The sequence below is a fragment of the Chanodichthys erythropterus genome, chromosome 2 (genome assembly GCF_024489055.1).
Source record: "Chanodichthys erythropterus isolate Z2021 chromosome 2, ASM2448905v1, whole genome shotgun sequence".
Lineage (NCBI taxonomy): Eukaryota > Metazoa > Chordata > Actinopteri > Cypriniformes > Xenocyprididae > Chanodichthys > Chanodichthys erythropterus.
The window spans coordinates 1512214-1519448 of record NC_090222.1 but is presented as its reverse complement, the minus strand read 5'-3'; positions in this window follow the sequence as shown (position 1 = coordinate 1519448).

Below are 7235 nucleotides of genomic sequence, written 5' to 3'. Positions count from 1 at the left end.
TACGAGGGAAGAACAAAACACTAAACTTCGTTAAGGTATTTATCTGACAAATTATTTGGCAAAAAAAAACAAACAAAAAAAAAGCATAGAAAATCAAACAGGTCCCAGCATACATTGACTACGGCAGTGTTTCCCAACCTTTTTTCAGTCATGGCACCCTTAAAAAAAAAAAAAAAAAAAAAAGTCTTGATACAGGAATTTCTAACTTCGGTACGATACCTTGAAATGTATCGATATTCGATACCATGGGGAAGAACGGCCTTATATAATGTCATATAGATATTTTTAATATTATCACATTTTTTATCCTTCCATTGAAAGTCTAGGCAATCAATAATTTCTTCTGAAGAGATTACTTTATATGATGACAGATTTTAATTTAGCCTTTTATTCATATATAAACATTGCTTAATTTCCATTACAACTATCTCGCCTAAATGTTGCTCACTTAATGTATTTGTGTTTTTACAGTGGGGTCATTTTGTTTGCTCAAGCTGGATTTCAAACTTTGAATTGATTTAAAAAAAACAACAAAAAAAAAACAAAGATGGTTACACTTTATTTTACAGTGCCATAGTTACATTGTAATTACTCAATTAAGAGTGCTATTAATTAACTACATGTACATAGAGTTAGGGTTAGGGTTTTGTTTAGAGTTAGTTACTTGTAATTATGCATTATTTACTGTTATTACTATGTAGTAGCATGTAACTATGGCACTGTAAAATAAAGTGTTACCAAAAAAGACAGTAATATAATAAGAACAAATGAACAAATTACTAACAATAGCAAAAAGAAATACAATAGAATTCAGATACAAATTAAATAAATTGCTTTAAGTTTTTCAGGTTGGTTTAACAGTAGTAGGGCTATTTAAGTATGAATTACTACAGCAGTACGGCAGGTTTTTTAGGCTGCTGTCACTTTAAGACCTGACGCACGGATCCAATATACTGTTGCACATTAATTTTTTTCTGAATTGTTTATGTTCACTTAGGACATAACCATGTTTGAGAGGCGGATTTATGTGTTCATTTTGGATTTGAACACAGGAATGAAAATGATGAGCAACCCCTGTAATCCCAAGCCTAAATTTAGACTGACCTTTCTTGTGATTTGCATTTTTATTGTGAATTTGTATTTTGTTTTTGTTTTTTTACTGTAGACCTAAGAGATTGATGGTATATGCTATTTCGTCTTTTTTTTTTTTTTATTTTTTTTTTACACATTTTAGCTATTTAAAAATGTTTGAAGTTTTTTTTTTTTTTTTTACACGGCACCCCTGCTCTCGCCTACAGAAGAGGATTAGGGCAAAGCAATAATTAAAGTTGTTAAATTTCGAGAAAAAAGTCGAAATAAAATGTTGATAATAAAGTCATTAAATTACGAGAACAAATTTGTTAAATTATGAGAAAAATGTCGTTAAATTTCAAGAAAAAAGTAGAGATAAAATGTTGAGAAAAAAAGTCATTAAATTATGAGAATAAAGTCATTAAATTACGAGAAAAAAAATTGTTAAATTATGAGAACAAAATCGTAATTTAACAAATTTATTCTCGTAATTTAACTACTTTTTTCTCGTAATTTAATGACTTTATTCTCAACATTTTATCGCAACTTTTTTCTTGAAATTTAACAACTTTAATCTCGAGATGGTTTTATTTTTTTATTATTGCTTGGCTCTAATCCTCTTCCGTACTCACCCTGGACTACAGTATAATCAGTTATTAATATTTAATTGGTTCTCTCTTGTTTCTGCATGTGTTCAACATTTCTTTGTATGACAGCCTGGACAAAAATGATGTTGCCCAATTTGTCATGTTTCATTGTGTAATTATCACAAACAAAACAATCGACTCCAAGCACAACTACGCAATATGACTTTAGAAAAATTTAATGTTTTTTTTTTTAAAAGAATATTTGCATAAAGGCTGAGGATGTCGATTTTCCTAGGCTGGACATCACTTTTGCCATTAGAGTTTGTATTGTGTGTTCAATTTAAATTCCTTTAATTTGATTATCCAATAAGCTTACCGTGCAATTAACTGAATGCATTTTAATAATTGTCAGACAGCTAATCATTTTGAACAAATAAACTAATGTTACAGTATGTGTTCAGTGTTATCATAATAATATGGTAAGAGGCCTATATGTGATTTCTGCAGTGCCGGCAAGCTAATTCAGCTGCTGTCCAGTTTATATCTGTTACTTATTACAACATACAATTGGGTCAAACCAATGCAATCAAGCTCAGAGTTATAGAATTCTGCCAATCTCAGAGCGCACAACACAAGAAAGCCGACAGCATTAAAGTTCTGCACCATTCTCTGCTTATCAGCGGCTCACATAAAGGCTGCCCAGCATTTCTGCTCCTCGCAGAGCCTAATTGCCTGTGATTCTTTGCAGCCCCCCTGCTAGAGAGCAGTTATTATGTTTATACTGAATTTCTGTCTGGCATTTTGCTTCAGTTGCATGATTTAATGTGCCTGTGAACACAAATGAGCTTGCCAATTTCTCCTTTTCCATTTATGTACTTCTGTGTGTTTGTCTTATTTTTACGTGTTTTCACCCTTCTCTCGAATTGCTTCCAGGAACTTGATGCAGTAGCTGATTTCTTCTTTTCTTCATAGAATTATTGGTGTCACTTCTATCTAGATTTGTTTCTCCATGTATATAAAAAACACCTTATAGCATCTTTAAAACTTCTCATATGGCCCAATAAAACATTACGGTTTTGGCCTCTCAGACGTGTCACGGATTGTTATTCATTCTTTCCTGAAACCATGTATGATGGTAGTTCTTGTTATTTATCTTTAACTTCTTTTAATATTAGATAATTTCGTTAAAAATGTTGAGAAATGATTATAAACAGCTCCAAAATCATCTCTTGCCTTCCATTATTGTGAAATCTAGCAATGTTGTTGCACAATGACAAAAGAGGAAGGGACAGATTTCCTCAATCTTTCATGTCCTCTTTACAAGACAGCATCAAACATCTAAGAAACCTTCAAAACAAACAGAATGAAGTGCATTCTTCATTTTTCACTTTACACTTTAAAAGTACAGATGCATAATTTTATCCTGTTATTTAAATTAAAAAAAAAAATCCTATGTTATTTTTTGCCAAGGATTTCTTTGGTAACAGTGTTGAAATGACTCGGCTAAAGAGATGTGTGACAATGATCACATCTTGTAAATATAATTTGTGGTAAACCAGTGTCTGTACTGGTCAGATCATATAACATGATTCTTATAAAAGAGCAACAAACATAATTGACCAAAACAATCATATCAGTGATGAGGCCTCCACTAGTGAGGAGAAACCCCCTGCAATTAACCCTAAACCAAACCCTCGTCCTGAACATGTACTTTATTTTTATTGCTCAGTACTTAAATGTATATTTACACTGTAATACTGACACCTTAAGATAAAGTGTGGCCACCCTTTTTAACGGTAGGGATGAACAAAACAGAAAATGGGTTAACATGTCTGACTGAATGGTCCAAACAATCACGCTCAATACAGAGAATCTCTCGCATGGATAAAGATTGTTTCCATTCCCTGAACATTAAGTATTTTCTGTACATTGATCAGAAAGGAAGCTGGAGACAGATGTGGGTTTGAAACAGGAAGTGTTGTAAGAGCAAGGGCCCCTACGTGCCAAAACAGCGATGGGTGTGTGATTTTGTGTTGACATCCTAATGTCTTAAAGGTGAAGTGTGTCCTTTCTGTGCCACCATTGGCACCAAAAAGAGCCCAGGTCACTTCACAAAAACAAAGAAATCAATTGTTCAAGACAATTCTGCCAAATAACGATTGACAGAAATGTTTTTTCCATCCACAAATCAAGTTTTATGTTTCAAGCTAGTTTCCAGTGATCTGATTAATGGGGAATCTGAATTAAATTCAAAGTAATCAAGTAATTTCCCACAAAAGAAATGGTGGTTTAGCTAGTCTTGTTGTTTCAATGAAAGAGCAAATCCTTATCAATTTTATCACTTGTTCCCAATTCAGGACAAAATGGACGACTGGTCGCCCGCATGGTGTCTATGGAGACCCTGAAGGGACATGCCATCATGATGATGATAAAAAAATAGAAAAAAAAAAAAAAAGGATGGGAGGAAAGATTATATTTTAATGATTTTGTGTTCCCTCTTAAAATGTTTACGGTCCCCTGATAAACTTTGCATTCGCTTGCAAAACTTTTATTATGGGAATGATCATTATGTTTTTCCAGCCTGGTCTCATTGTTAATACGTAGGTATTAATACATAACTTTCAAAGACACAAAACGTACATTTTTATTTGTTTAGAAAGGTGCTAAAACATACAATACTTACGATACTTACAATACTTACGATACTTACAATACTTACTTACTTACAATACTTACGATAAACATACGATACTTACGAATCTTTCATGTCAGAAAAGTATATGTATATTTTCCCTTTTTATCATTTTGTAGATAAATGTAAGATCCCTAAACCCCATCCTGAACCTAAACATACTTATTTTATACAGAATGTTAAAAGAATAAAACATAATGGACATAAATGTGTAGGAATATGACAATTTTAGTAAAAATATAACATTAAAAAGATATTTTGAGCCACTTATCCTACACCTACCCCTAAACCTAGACATAACCATTTCTTTAAACTACCTACTGTTATAAATAAAAGAATAACAGACAAACAAGCATAATCACAGTAATTTTTTTTTTTTTTTTTTGTGAAAATGTCAAAAGTGGTACCAAAAGTAGTTTAAATGATTCGAGTTCCAGTCACAGTCGTCTCTGGCGGTAATAGTTTTTTATAGGGTACAGAGCAGAATTTAATTTATTAATCTGTGAAATTATGAATCCGGCTTCTCTCTGTGAAGGCGCGCACTCATTTCAAATGTCAATCCACTGAAACACGGCATGTCGCAATCTGTGACGAAGCAGGTGAGAACCAATGAGCGTTCGATATCAGTGCTGTAAACCATGTCGTAACACTTCTCGAGGACGCGACTTTCAAATTTGAATCACAACGAGCGCGAGCTTTGACTGTGACGGTCGCTGCTGAGAATCAAGATGAAGATCGATGGATAAAGGGCTGAATTTGGATCTGTTCCTTACAAACATTTGGACTCTGAAGATATGGAGTACAGCAAATAAATGGACTCTGAAGATATGGAGTACAGCAAATAAATAAAATAGATGTGATTTGTGAATTTATGTTGTGCTTTGATGTATCTTATGGTTGTATTGTCAGTCTCTGCATTATGTAATAATCCTCCGAAACGAGTTTGCAGCACGAACAGAAATGTTATTTCCTAGATGAGTAGACTGCTTTCAATAAATTCACACTAAAAACATGTATTGATATTACAATTTAATACAACAGATTTAAATCATTAAAGCCACAATTTTATATTAATACATGGGAATTCATATATATTCACACTTTACGTTACATGATTTAAGTTTTTTTGCTGTTAATATGTCAATGTTGTACGTTTTTGTGTGTATGAAAACGTAAATAAATGTACGTGTGGTAGAACCACACGTAACGTAAAAATCGTCTCAGGTTACGCATGTAAACATGGTTCCTTGAGAACAGGGAACGAGACTCTGATTGCGCTATGGGGAATGTCCCCGTGACCCGTGTTCGAAATGCCAAAAATCACAACACTCCAATCCTATTGGCCGACGAGAGCCTATCACGTCAAACGGCGCAAACCGTGACGTATAAAGGGAGCGCCTGAGGAAACAGCCGACATCCTCTTGTCTTTGAGGGACTGTTCAGCAGGCATCCCGAAGCATGGAGGGAAGCGCAGAGTCTCGTTCCCTGTTCTCAGGGAACCATGGTTACATGCGTAACCTGAGACGTTCCTTTTCCAAAGGGAACTTCAACTCTGCGCTGATTGCGCTATGGGGAACGATATGCCGCCATGCTAGAGGAGAATGCCGGCCCAAAAATGTCTGGACACACATCCGGCAGTTCCAGGGAAAACCGGGAGCAGAACTCCAACCGCCCACAGAACTTCCCTACGGCCAACAGCCCAAGCTGAGCCTAAAAGAGGCCTTCCACAAAAGGCCTACCAAGGCTGCTCGAGCATCTGGAACCAACAAACCAAAGAAGAGAAAAGACAAAAGGATGTCGGCTGTTTCCCCAGGCGCTCCCTTTGGACGTCACGGTTCACGCCGTTTGACGTGATAGGCTCTCGCCGTCCAATAGGATTGGAGCGTTGTGATTTTTGGCATTTCGAACACGGGTCATGGGGACGTTCCCCATAGCGCAATCAGCGCAGAGTTGAAGTTCCCTTTCGAAAGGGAAACACACGTATTCTCATGAGATCATGTTGGTTTTTCCGGAGAATGCAAAAGTTTTGCGATAGAACGCAGCATTTCTCTGGGGAACACAATACTTTTGCAAGGGAACGCCATACTTTTGTGTCAAAACACAAAATCTCCTATCTCAATTTTTTTCTCATCACCATGTCCCCTTTGTATGGAAGCTTGTTTCGGACATGAAAAAAAAAAAAGTTATTCGCAACACTTTTTATCTCACAGTTCTGACTTTTTTCGCAGAATTGTGAGTTATAAAGTCACAATTGCGTGATATAAAGTCACAGTTGCGAGTTATACATTTGTTATAATGTGCAATTGTGAGGGAAAATAGACATTTACCGTTTTAATTTTTTATTTAGTGGCAAAAACAAGCTTTCATACCTTAGGGACTTTAGTGTCAAATAAATAAATGAATAAATAAAAACTGCTATGCACACGACTTAAATGTCAGGGTATATGTTGATTCTGTATCAAAATGCATGATTTCAAAGTTGCTGACTTTGACAGATTTTCGCACTGGGCATGCTAATGTTGGATCATCTTTAAACTGTTTCATATCTGTGAGTGAACAGTAAGGCTGAGAAACTGGAAAGTGGCTCTGTGTGCTTGACGGCCGTCTTGATGAGAACAGACCGAGACAGCAGAGGAGGAGGGTCAGATAAGCTCAGACTCACGCTCTTGCTACTTACAAGCATCCAATCCACTCCTATCTAATAGCTGTCAGAGGCAGGCCACGAAATGGAATTGACTATTGATCTCCTGCTTAGCACAGGTCAGTGGCGATGGCAGGGCTGCATGCTGGGAAGGGCGCGGGGAGGTGGACAGCCAGAGAAGAACACGAAGGAGTGAGTGTGAGGAAACAGTAGAGTTTTATTAAGCATGGCAGATCTGCAAAGC